The sequence below is a fragment of the Octodon degus genome, unplaced genomic scaffold (genome assembly GCF_000260255.1).
Source record: "Octodon degus isolate 3935 unplaced genomic scaffold, OctDeg1.0 scaffold00012, whole genome shotgun sequence".
Classification (NCBI taxonomy): Eukaryota; Metazoa; Chordata; class Mammalia; order Rodentia; family Octodontidae; genus Octodon; species Octodon degus.
The window spans coordinates 3,305,683-3,317,728 of NW_004524588.1; the positions used below are offsets into that span (position 1 = coordinate 3,305,683).

At 45.3% G+C, this 12,046-nt stretch overlaps 1 protein-coding gene across 1 annotated transcript in view; it reads left to right on the forward strand.

Moving 5' to 3' along the window:
- Positions 1 to 991: 991 nt before the first annotated feature.
- The window catches only part of Gprc5a (G protein-coupled receptor class C group 5 member A), a 48,930-nt gene continuing 37,875 nt past the window's right edge, over positions 992 to 12,046 (forward strand). The window contains exon 1 of the mRNA XM_004626079.2: positions 992 to 1,225. The gene's annotated coding sequence lies outside the window, so the exon portion shown is untranslated. The remainder of the gene's footprint in view (positions 1,226 to 12,046) is intronic.

Consider the following 12,046-nt stretch of genomic DNA (forward strand, 5'->3'; position numbering starts at 1 on the left):
CAGTATTGGCTGTGGTTTCTTTGGAGTGTAATAAAAACCTAGCATAGGTGGAGATGTGGTTTCCAAAGAGTCACATTGCTAAAAATGTGTTGGTGCTGGAGATAGAACTCAGAGCCTTGCATGTGCGTGGGTGAGGGTTCATGTTTCACCAGTGCTTTAGACTCAGGAAAATCTTTGTAGCCCTGGACCTTATTTTTACGGTGCAGAGACGCAGGTTAGTGGAGCAGGTGTGCTGCAGGTTAATGGGGTAGGTGTGCTGAGCACCACCTTCAGGTCACGGGTTCCCCTCCTTCCCACAAGGCAGAAGGGTAAATCCTAGCCGGGCCCTGACACCTGGGAACAGCTACTTCAGGGTTTGTTGGACTTTGTTGGATGAGTAAACAGAAGCGAGTTTTAGAGAACTGGCCTGATATCCCGGGAGGAGTGGACCCGGAGGGAGGCAGGGGGAGCCAGACACCAAAGGTAAGTTCCTTTATTTCATAATTTTATCCGGGCTGTTCCCATTAGCCTGCATTGTCAAGCCCTAGGGGAAACAGGAGCGCAGAGATTGAGACTGCCTTTGGGACCAGTGGCCTTGCTGAGATCGCTCTGGAGCAGGCCGGGAACTGGTCCTTGGCTTTTACCTGGCTCTGGCTGGGGCGCAGGTGGTCACCTATTTTATTTTCCCACTCCGCTCCGGGAGCGACGGGCAGGAAGCGGAACGAGGAGAGACCCTGTCCTGTCCCCTGGAGACGGGCAAAGCAGCCGCTAGGATCTAGCTGGCTCTTTCAAGCTCTCGGGACGGGAGCGCGGGTGGGGAGGGAGGGCGGGCGTGGCTTCCCCAGCAGGTGACAGCCCGCAGGGCCCGGAGGAGCGGGTCCCCGGGGGCCCTGCCTGCCCTGAGCTCTGGACCCGCTCTGTTTTGACTGTGCTTCTGACGTCAGAGGTTTTGGTTCGTTCCCTGCACGGTGACTTTATTTTCATAACAGCACGAAGTGCCTGGAACTGGAATAGGCGTGTCTTCTCTCCGACCCTCCCCGCCCCTTGTCCCCGCACTCACCCGCGCCTCCCTCCGGCCAAGACCGCCTTTATAACTGCGCTGCGCGGCGGGCGCTGGATCCGAGGTGGCTGGATCTAGACGGAGACGCAGCCTCGGGACGCCCCCAGCACCGCGGGCCGGGACTCCAGTCTACGCGCGCGAGGCAGCGCCAAGTTCACCGCGAAAGCCGAAAGCCGGCACACAAGGGTAAGTGGGGCGCGAGGACTCGAGCGTCCCGGGCCTCCAGATGGGACCCCTTGAGGGACGTGGCGCTCGGGGGCGGTGGGGCAAGAGGGGCCGAAATCCGGGAGAGAGCGGGCAACGAGAAAACACGCGCGCACAAGTCCAGCTCTCGTAGTTTAACCCAACGCAGAATTTGTTTTCTAGGCTTTCCGGGGCTAAAATCCTGACAGAAAGTAAGGAGATCGCCGGGGTTAGTTTCTACCCAGATCCATCCTGCAAACTTAGTGGGTGGAATCCTGGCGAGGCAGTAGATCAGTTCGGAGATCTTTTTAGGGGAAGAGAAGAAAGGGAGAAAGATCCTAGAGGATGGGGAGGGATTGGATGTGGAGAGGGGCTAGGAGAAGTGGTGATGGTGGGGACAGGTGGAAGGAGTTGGTGACAGACGCTGCTGTACTGAGAGGGAAAGGTTTCCTCTTAAGTGTTCCTTGCCCAAAAGCGTGCTCTTCTGAAGTTGGAGGAGTAGACCTAGAAGCCACTGCTTTGCTCTGTAAGTAAGGTGGTGAGTGCTGCCACACCCCTCTCCCTGCCCCTGCTCGGGAGCAGGTGGAGGCTGAAGGTTCAGGGTCATCGCACCTTTCGCCAAGAGCGAGGGAGCACTTGGGAATGACCTTAGTGCCAAAGATGGTTCTGCCAGTACCCTCAAGACTGCCAGTCTTGCTTTGGGTCAAGGAATCGGAGGCCTCTCCTGGCTTCTGCGCAGGCCAGGGTTCTGCTCGGTGGGTTTGCTCCCCAGCACACCTGTGGGAGGGCTTGTCAGCCTCTGCGGTGAGGGGAGGAGGCCTAAGGGGAATTCTTTAGCCACTTCAGATACAAGGGCCAGCAGCTTGTAGGAGGGTGTGGGTGAGGGAAGGAATGAGAGGGAGGAAGGGTGGAAAGGCCATACCCGAGAGCCCTACCTGAGAGCGGGAGTGACTCCTTCAAGGGTATGGAGAGGGCAGGGCTCACACGGAAAGCAGTGAGCTGAACAGTGCCGCCACCTAAGAGGAGTTCCCAACATGGAGTCTGGGAGCCTGCTTTGTTTTCTGTGGGTGCAGGTTCATGTCTTCAGGCAAAGGCCTAGGTCTTGGCTCCTTATAAAGAGAAGTGGGGGAGATTTCAAGCTCCTTTCCTGTATTAACATTTGGCTCCTGTATATCTGCATGTGTGGCCTTTGGAATTTTATTTATTTATGGTGTGTGTGTGTGTGTGTGTGTGTGTGTGTGTGTGTATTTTGAGACAAGGTCTCACCATGCAGTTCCAGCTGGCCTTGTGCTCTCTTTTGTAGCCTCCCAGGCTGGTTTTGAGCTAGCAGAGATCTTCTTGTCTCAACCTCCGGAGTCCTGGGATTACAGGCGTGCACCACCGTGCCTGGTTAGTTTTTGTTTTTGAGACAAGATTTCACTATGTAGTTCAGGCTGGGTTTGAACTCATTGTGTAGGGTAGGCCTTGAACTTGAAATCTTCCTGTTTTAGCCTCCCTAATGCTGGGCTTACAAGCTTGTGTCATCATACCTGGGGTGGGAGTCTTCTTTATTTTAGGTTTTTGTTTGTTTGTTTTTGTCTTTTTGAGACAGGGTCTTGCTGTGCAGTTCAGGCTGGCCTTGAGCGCACCTTGTAGTCCAAGCTGGTCTCAAACTCACAATGATCCACTTGCCTCAGCCTCCTGAGTGCTGGGATTGCGGGTGTGCTCCACCATGTCTGTCAGGAATCTTTTTCAGAAACTACTTTTTAAATATTCTATCTCTCAGTGGCAACATAAAATTTACAAAGAGTACAGAAGAGTTTTGACTGTGTGGTTTTTAAATTTTTAAAAATTCTGGACCCAGGGGCCGGGGAAATGGCTCAGTGGAATAAGCACTTCCCTGGCAAGCGCAAGGGTCTGAGTTCAATCCCCGGTTAAATTTTTGGTCAACATCCCATGACCACTTACACAGAAGCAATTGTATGAGGCAGGGGGTGACACACTATGGTCAGTGGACAAATATAGCCCATGTTCTCTTTCTGTAAATCAGGTTTTATGGGAGCTCATGAGCACTCATTTACTTGCTTGTGTGCTAGGAAGGTGTGGGGTACGGAGCCTGCTCGTTGGGTCTTTGTAGAGCACGTGCTTGCTAACCCCTGAAACAGAGACTCTGAATTCTAGGATTTTGTTGTTGCATTTTGAGACAGGATCTCACTATGCAATTCAAGTTGGCCTTGAAGTCACTGTGTAGCCCAGGCTGGCCCAAACTCACAGCGATTCTTCTGCATCAGCCTCCTGAGTCCTTGGATTATAGGCGTGCACCACCATCACTGACTGAAGTATATGAGTATTCATAGATAGCTAAAAAGCTATGATGATAGAGAATATTTCCCTTAGAATGACCATAAAGCATTTATAAAAATTTACTGTAGTATTCATTTTGTGTATCTCATCTGACAAAGACTGATAAGTATTTAAACACTCCTTCTAGAAATAGTATTTCTTTTGGTTACTCCTATATTGATAGTTTCTGTTTTAAATATTTTGGTGCTATATTGTTTGGTGCATGAAAGTTAACAGCGGTTTTATCTTTGTGGACTATTTCTATTCACGAAGCAAGCTTACAACTTGGTGTGTTACTGAAATCTCAAGTCCTGCTTAATTCATTTATTTTCTGCAAGCTATTTACTTTTGTGCCTGTCTGTTGGAGAAACAGAGCTAAAAATGAGTATTCTTTCTTTTGTGTTTATTTTTGTCTTTCATATATTACAGTCTTGCTCAATTCCTTTGTTTTAGGTGAAGTTCTTAGGGACGGAATGGTTTCATTTAATGTCTTAAAAATAAAAGTTATCATTTATATTTATCACAACAGTAGTTGTTTGCTGTTGTCATCTAATCTCATTCTATACGATCTTCTTTTCCCCACTTCTTTTGCATTAGCCAATATAGTATTTTTAAATCCACTAGGTAAGTAAGTAGATAGTAATGCCATTCTCAGTACTTAGAAATACAAGAGTTTAGGGAGAGATGATACGTTTAAATGTGGACTTGTTGAATCTAATGTAAATGTATTGTCATTAATTTTTTTTTAAAAAATTTCATGATCCGGGGGACAACCGCTCGGGGTCCCCCTCCTGTCCGCCTCTCGGGCGGAAGCTTTCTTTCCCTCCAATAAATATATTCTGTTAAAAAAAATTCATGATTCTTGAAGAGATTTGGCATGTGTTCAGCACACTTCATAACCTCCCTCCTTTAATTTCATTTCCCTCCCACTCTCCTCTGTCCCCTCTTCAAGATTCCCTCATATTTTGAGCAATTTTTTTTTTTTTTTTTGTGGTATCGGGGATTGCACTCAAGACCCTGTGTTTGACAGGCAGGAGCTTATTCTACAGAGCTATCTCCTTGGCCCCAAAACTTAAGAAGGTTGCTTTATTTTTTTATTTTTTATTTTTGATTTGCTCAGGCTGCCTTAAGGGCTGCTGTAGTGCAGAATGTGGAGCTGGGGATTGAACTGTGGTCCCTGTGCCTTATCTGAATTTGCCCAAGCAAGTGCTTTAAACAACTGAGCTAAACAGCAAGCTTCTTCCTTCATATTTTTTTTTTTTTTTTTTTTTTAAAACCGGGGATTGAACTCAGGTCCTTGCGCTTGCAAGGGAAGCACTTACTCCACTGAACCATCTCCCCGGTCCCCTCCTTCATATTTTGAAATAAGTATTTAAATGAGGGATCTTGCAGTGTTTTCAGATTTTTTTTTTTCAGAACTTGGGATTGAACTCAGGTCCTTGCACTTGCCAGGGAAGCGCTTATTCTACTGAGCCATCTCCCTGGCCCCGCTTTCAGATATTTTGTAGATTACTTCATTTCTTCCTGTATTCGCTGGGAATTTCATGTCTCAGAAGTCTAGCTGTAAGAGATCTGGAAGCTTCATTCAAACTCTTAAGTTTAAAAATGATTTCCAATATTTTATTTTATATTCACATTACTTTAAAGTGTACCCACCCTATTCAGAATGAAAGGAGGAGATAATAGTTCCACAGAACTGCCTGAAAGTCCAGAAAATGGAATGAACATAGTCTTTGCACTTGTTTGGAGCTGTCCACAGTGCTATGGTGGTTTATTTCCTCTCAGTAACTATGGAAACTCAATTCACTGGTGCTAGTCATATGTTAGTCATCTGATGTTGTCATGAAACATCAGTTTTATGTCATCAGATTTGGGTGGCCACTCAGAGCAGGGGGTATGAGTGGTTTCCCTATGGATATTTTGTCTGTATAACTAATCCTTTCTGAAGGGCACAGAAACTTCTGTGGGGTGCCTCCTTTGAAAGAACTTAGCCTGCACAAAAATATGCAGCTTAGCATCAACACATATTCATCCTCCAAGGTTTTTCCTCGCCATTACTCACACTTGCTGTTATGGTTTCTGTCTAGATCCTGCATCCCCCGCCCCAGGCATCATACAGTCATAGGCGGGGCTTTTTTCCAAGGTAGCTAGATATAGAATGTCTGATGCTGGAACTGATTCATGGTGCAATACTAAGATTAAGAGTACTAGGATCAAGGGTGTGTGTGATAGCCACCCAAAAGTAGCATGGATAAGACAGAAGGGACAGAGCTGAGGTTGTCCCTTGCTCTCTTTTGCTGTTTTCTTCCTGCAGTGAATTGTCTTTCCTCAACAGTGTCCCTCTGCCATGTGCCATTCTATCTTGGAGCCAGGAAAATATGGACTGACATCTCTACAAACTGTAAACTAGATAAACCTTTCCTCCCGTAACTTATGGATGTTGGATATTTTGTCTCGGCAATGACCAAAGTAACTAAAATAGAATTTGGTATCAGAGAAGTGGAGTTGTTGCTGGGATTGTACCTGAAGATGTGGTTTAAGAGTCTTTGGAGTGGGTTGTGGGAAGGGGAAGAGTTAGGAAAGATTTGAAGAGGCTGGGTGAAAAAGGAGAGCTGAAAGTCCTGCAGCTGTACTTGGTGGGAGGTCCTGGACAGACCTCAGAAGATTACAATGCTGATCAAAAATCTGCTGGCAAAGACTAAATTCAGGGGTTTGTAGAGATTTCAGGAGGGAAGAAGGACTGTGTTGGCCATTGGACTCTAGACAGTATGTGTTATGCTTTTACAGAAAGTTTATCTGTGTTTTGCTTGTGTCTTGAGACTGAGATTAAGAGTGGCAGATTAATTAATCTGTCAGAAGAAATTATAAGACATTCTAATGTTGAGGTGTTAGTATGGCTAAAGTTGAGGGCTTTTAGCCAGATTTAAATTGAAAATCAAGAGCAAAGAGCCCAGCAGAATGATTTAAAATATTTTTGAGTTTGGGCAGAAAGCTCCAGGAAAGCCAAGGACTGTAAAGAGAGAGCAGAAGAAATCTTGATTGTGGAAAGGGGACAGGAGAATAGAAAAGATGTTCTGAATGCACTTCAAGAAGCAGCCAGACTCCACCCTTTGCAGCCTCAAATTGTAAAAATGAAAGACTGCCTTGAGAAAAGAGCCCCAAGGCACCATGTTCCAGAGTGGCAGAGGCCTATGGAAGTTGTTCCTTGGGACTTGGCTCATAGGCATTGGATTCCTACAGTCAGAAGACCAGAAAGCTTGGATACCACTCCAGCTGATAGCTGATGTTGGCATGTAGTGCTGGTTTTAGGTATACGCAGAATGCCAGAGTTCTGGGCTTAAGGCTTCCACCTAGATTTCAGTGCTCCTGAAAGGGCAGTGTGTGAAGCTGTGAGTGAGAAGCTGAAGGTGCAGTGGAGACCCCAGAAGGTCGGAAAAGCCAAACATGTAGGTTGTCAATGGAAAGCTGCAAAGAATGAGCAAAGCCAGCCAAAGAAAGAAGCTATGGGAATTAAAACCATCAGAAGTCACCCAAGCTCCTTGGAGTTTGTAACTTGCCATAAGGTGCTGGGCATGCTGGCGGTGCAACTGTGGGACTTAAATGTTTGTCATACTGGATTTTGGTCTTGCTTTGTTCCTATTCCTTGCTATCCCCTGTTTATAACTTTTGGAATGAAAATGTCTATCTTGTGCCTTTAAATGTTGAAAGCGTTTAATTTTCTTCTAATTTGTACAGTGTCTGGCAGTTAAGGCTCTGCCATCTATCTCAGAGGAGACTTGGGACTTGGACTTTACAGCAATGCTGAAACTGCTAGGACCTTAGCAACTCTTAGAGATGGTCTAAATTCATTTTGTCTAAAAGAATTGTACAGAGGTCTTCGGGAGGGCCAGGGGCAGAATGTCTCTAGATGTACCCCCAAAGCCTCATGCTGTCATAGGTGGGGCTTTTTAAGAGGTAGCTAGGGGCTCAGTGGATTAAAGTGCCTGCTTAGGTAGAGCGCATGGACCAGGGTTCCATCTCCATGCTGTGTTGGCCCCACCCCTGGGCATGCTGAGACAGTGATTGAGACTGGGCGTGGTGGTGCATGCCTGTATAATCTCAGCGTTTGGGGGGCTGCAAGGGGGAGTGGGGGGGTTGGGGGGTGGGGGGCAGGGAGGGGCAGGAATGGGGGGGCGGGGGGATCACCAGGATTCCAATCTGTGTAGTGAGACCCTGTAGACCCTATACTAAACATGTTTTTTTTTTTAAAAAAAAGAGGAAGAAGAAAGAAGTAGCTGGATTTACACTATGTGACATGGAATTGGTTAAGATCAAGAGCACTGGGATTAAGGGTGTGCTTGCCACCCACCCACAGTAGCCTGGATAAGACACAGGGATGGAAAGAGCGGTGCTGCCCCTTGTTTGCTTTGCTCTCCTTTACCTGCAGCGAACTGTTTCTCCTCCACAACGCCTGCCTGCCATCTGCCACTCTGCCTTGGAGCCAGTTAAGTACAGGCTGAAACCTCTATAAACTGTGAGCTAAATAAGCCTTTCCTCTGTTCACATGTTGTGTGGGTATTGGGTAATTTGTCTCAGCAACTAGAAAATTAACTAAGAAACTTGCTAATGAATAACTTGCTTTGGATACAACTCAGTGGCCACTCTTAGTCCCAAATATTTGCTCAGCAACTGTGCAAAGCAAATAACAAAGAGGAAGCCAAAAACATAGGCCTGCTCTATTAGCTGATGAAGGGCTGGTCAGCACTGGTACTAACTCATCACACATAAGTGTATTCTAAAAGTGTGATGAATATTTCAATTAAAAAGTTAGCACCAAATTCCTGTCAAGATAGAAAATGCTCTTAGATACTTATATGCTTTGAAGATTTGTGCCTCAGTTCGTCACCTGTAGGGAACATAATCCAGGATTGTTGTGAAGATCAAATGAAAGTACAGGGCTCAGAGTAAACTTCCAGGAGGACTTAGCGCTTGCCATTCCTGGAGGGCTCCGTCTTCATGTCCTGAAAGCTGAACTCAGAATCTCTCTTCGACAGAAATAAATAAAAAAAGAGAGTGGTAGGCAAAAATTCATTGTGTTTTATTATCAGCAAAGGAGCACTAATTTAAGCCTGCAGTGCCATTGCATAAGAAAAAATACAACCTTAAACTTGAAAAACAAGTTTATTGTAGTATATTTTACATATCATAAAATTCTCCTATTTCAACAATACAATTCAGTGATTTTTAGTAACTTTACTAGGTTGTACAGTCATCATCTTAAATCAGATTTAGAATATTTTCATTCCTATAGAAAAATCCCTTATGTTCACCTGTAATTAATCCCTGCTCTTACCTCCAGCCCCCAGCAGCTACTAATTTATATTCTGTCTCTATAAATTTGCCTTTTCTGGACATTTCATAAAAATGTAATCATAAAAAAAAAAAAAAAAAAGAATCTCTCTTCCGCACATCTGTCACGGAGCAATGGTAGCACTCATTTCCCTAAACCGGAAGTCTAGGAATTCACCTGGATCCCTGTAGTCCTCAAACCCTGCCTCCTCTCCACTCACACAAATGCTCTGCCTTCATCTGGTCATCTTTCCTTCCCCTTCTCCTGGGTTTCCTCTCTAAAGCACCTGCCATGAGGTAGAACAGGTTTTCCATGTGCCCCTGGGATCCCCTGTACTCTGTATGTCGCTGTGACTGTCTCCATTGGTCCCTGAAGGGCAGTGACCACACTGGTGGGCATTATTGCACATTTAGCATGGTACCTGACACAAACTACTCATTTAAATGTTTCTTGAGTGAAAACGGAATGACTATAGGTTAAGATGACCTGTTTTGGAGAGGTCTCAGCACACCAGAGCTTGACTGTGATGATTTAAATAGAGAGAGCCTGGGCCAAGGGAGAAAACTCTAGAGACCTGGGCAATGACTGGGAGATGAAGTGAAAGACTGGATTATGATTGTCACTGCCCATGGAGCAATCCCCTTCCATGTGACCCAGGGTCTACAGCTTCATCTCTCTAAGAGCGAACCGATAAACAGGCTGCAGGGATAGTAAGTTTGATGCTATATGTAAAAACATGTGAAAGAGACAATATGTGTTAAAACAAACACTCAGCATAGTTCTCGGCTCAGGATGTGATAGTGGTTGTCACTATCTTTATTCATCATTATGTGTAACTGTTATCATTACTGCTCATGACACAGTGGATTGGAGAATAGAGAAAAAACTGAAATGCTGGAAAATCACAAATTCATTTCTCTGACATGGCAGAAAGGCTCAGCTTCATCAAGTTATTTGGTGTTATTCCAAAGGCAGTCTTAAGAGGAAGGCCATCGTTTTTAGGTGACAGAATGAGGTAAATCTCCTAAAGAAGAGAAGACTCAATTGTAGCAAAGTTTTAGGTCCTAGAGAAATTCATCCAAACAGTCCTTCGGGCAGCCTGCCACGCCAAGCGTCGGCGGCCTGAGGCGCCTTCCTCACCTTCCGGTGTGAGAGAGGAGTCTCAGACTGGACACTAGGTGTGAGGAGGCACATTATATTTCGGCACTTGTCTTAGTGCTGCATGTGGTCAGGTGCCTGCCTGGGCTCCACATTGCTTCAGCAACCCCTGACTTGGTCCTTCAGCTGAGCCTTCCTCTGCTGTCCCTCCTGCGACCCTCACTCAGATACTTCAGCCTTAGCTGCAGCCATGGTTTGGGCTTTGGTTAGAAGTCTATGGCACATAATCTTGGTGCCAAGAGATGGGGCAAGAAAGACAGTAGGGGGATGGGACAAAGAGATCTGGTGGTGTCCATCTCTGCAGAGAGTAGCACAGGGGAGTGGGCATGAGCTTAGACCTCCTAGTTTAGCAGAGGGGACAGACTCTGAGAGGGTAAATGACTTGACATTGTGGCGCCTAAAACACATTCTTCCTTAAGGGCTGGAGTAACTGAGAGAGCTTGGGGTTGAGCCTAGTCATTGCCTCCCTCCTTCTTTTTCTTTTTCCTCCTCTTCCTATTTTTTTTTTTTTTTTTTTTTTTGGTTCTTCTTCTACCTTATTCTTCTCCTGAGCCATTTACTTTTTTTTTTTTTTAAATCTTTCTTGTACTCCAGATTCATTCAAAAGGGTTTAAGGCAGCATCCACTGATTGGAGTTTCTCAGACCTATGTCCTGTCTGTCCACCTTCCTGGCGTCTTTCCCTCATCTGGACTGTTGTCTGGGGTCACGGCATTTTCTCAGTGCAGGCTGCCTGTTGATGACCCTGATGAGTTTATTTTCCTGACTAGATGCAAAGTCCTTATGACATAAGACCTTTCGGACCTGTTGAGCAATCCATCAGGCTGGGGAAAGGGTGGAGGAGGGTTAATAGAGGTGAATTACAATGGAAATTCCAAAAAATTAGTCAGATAAAAAATATTTACTAAGAGGTTTTTCAAAAAGGCATTAGAGGGACTGGAGGCATGGCTTAGTGGGTGAAGGCATGCCTAGCACAAGGGGTGCCCTGTGCAGCCAGCCCCCAGAAACAAAAAGTGAAATAAAAACCAAAAATCCTAACTAGCTATTGACATTACAAAGCTTCTGTTAGTTTGTTTGATTGAGAAGGAGTTTTTACTTTTTTTAGAGAGATGTACTAAAATATGGATAAAGTTACATGATTTCTAGGATTGGCTTAAAAGTAATGTAATGATGTCTATCTGGGGTCCAGCTATAACAATTTTTATAATAAAAAAATCAAAAGGTTCATTTTGTTGTTTTGAGTCTCAATATATAGTCTGTACTGGCTTCAACTTTGTGATCCTCCTGCCTCAGTTTCTCAAGTGTCCCACCATATCTGCTTTCTTCTTTAATTAGAAGAATTGGGTTTTCTCTTCTCTCCACCCCCTATACTGCCCATTACTTTTCTTGGATCTTGCTATGCGGGAGCCCAGATGCTCCAAGACACAACAGCCCTCTGTACAGCCACACAAGAAGGGGGAGCTGCAGGTCGAAGCTGGGACAGGAGTCTTTGCCTTCCTTGACCTCTGCCCAGTGCTGGAAATGACCTTAGGCAAATGCTCCATCAGTCTCTGCCAAGGCTTAGAGTCACCAGGTGCAAAGTCCTTCATAATCATCAGGGGATTATGATTTGTGATGACAACTGCTTGCCCATGGACAGCAGTTCTTTAAGGGGTGGGGAAGTGACAGCATTGAGCTTCAGGGAGGAGAAAGAACAAAGTATTAAGGAAAATACCTTTCCAGTGAGATACCACCCTGGTGAATCATCAGAGGTGTGGAGAAATGAACTGTCCCTTCTTCCCTTTTCCTCCTGCCCTTGAAGGAGACAGAGTTCTTCCTCTTACTCATTTATGGTGTGAACGTGGGAGAGTCTCCTCTCATTTCTTTCTTTTTTTTTTTAATTCATGCATTAAACTTTATTGGTATCTTTCAAGAGAACATTATTTTTATTTTTTCAAAGTTTTATTGATAAACAGATAGCAATGAGACAGTTTCAAATCAAATCGGAAGTACAGTTTCAACAAATAATACACTGCAT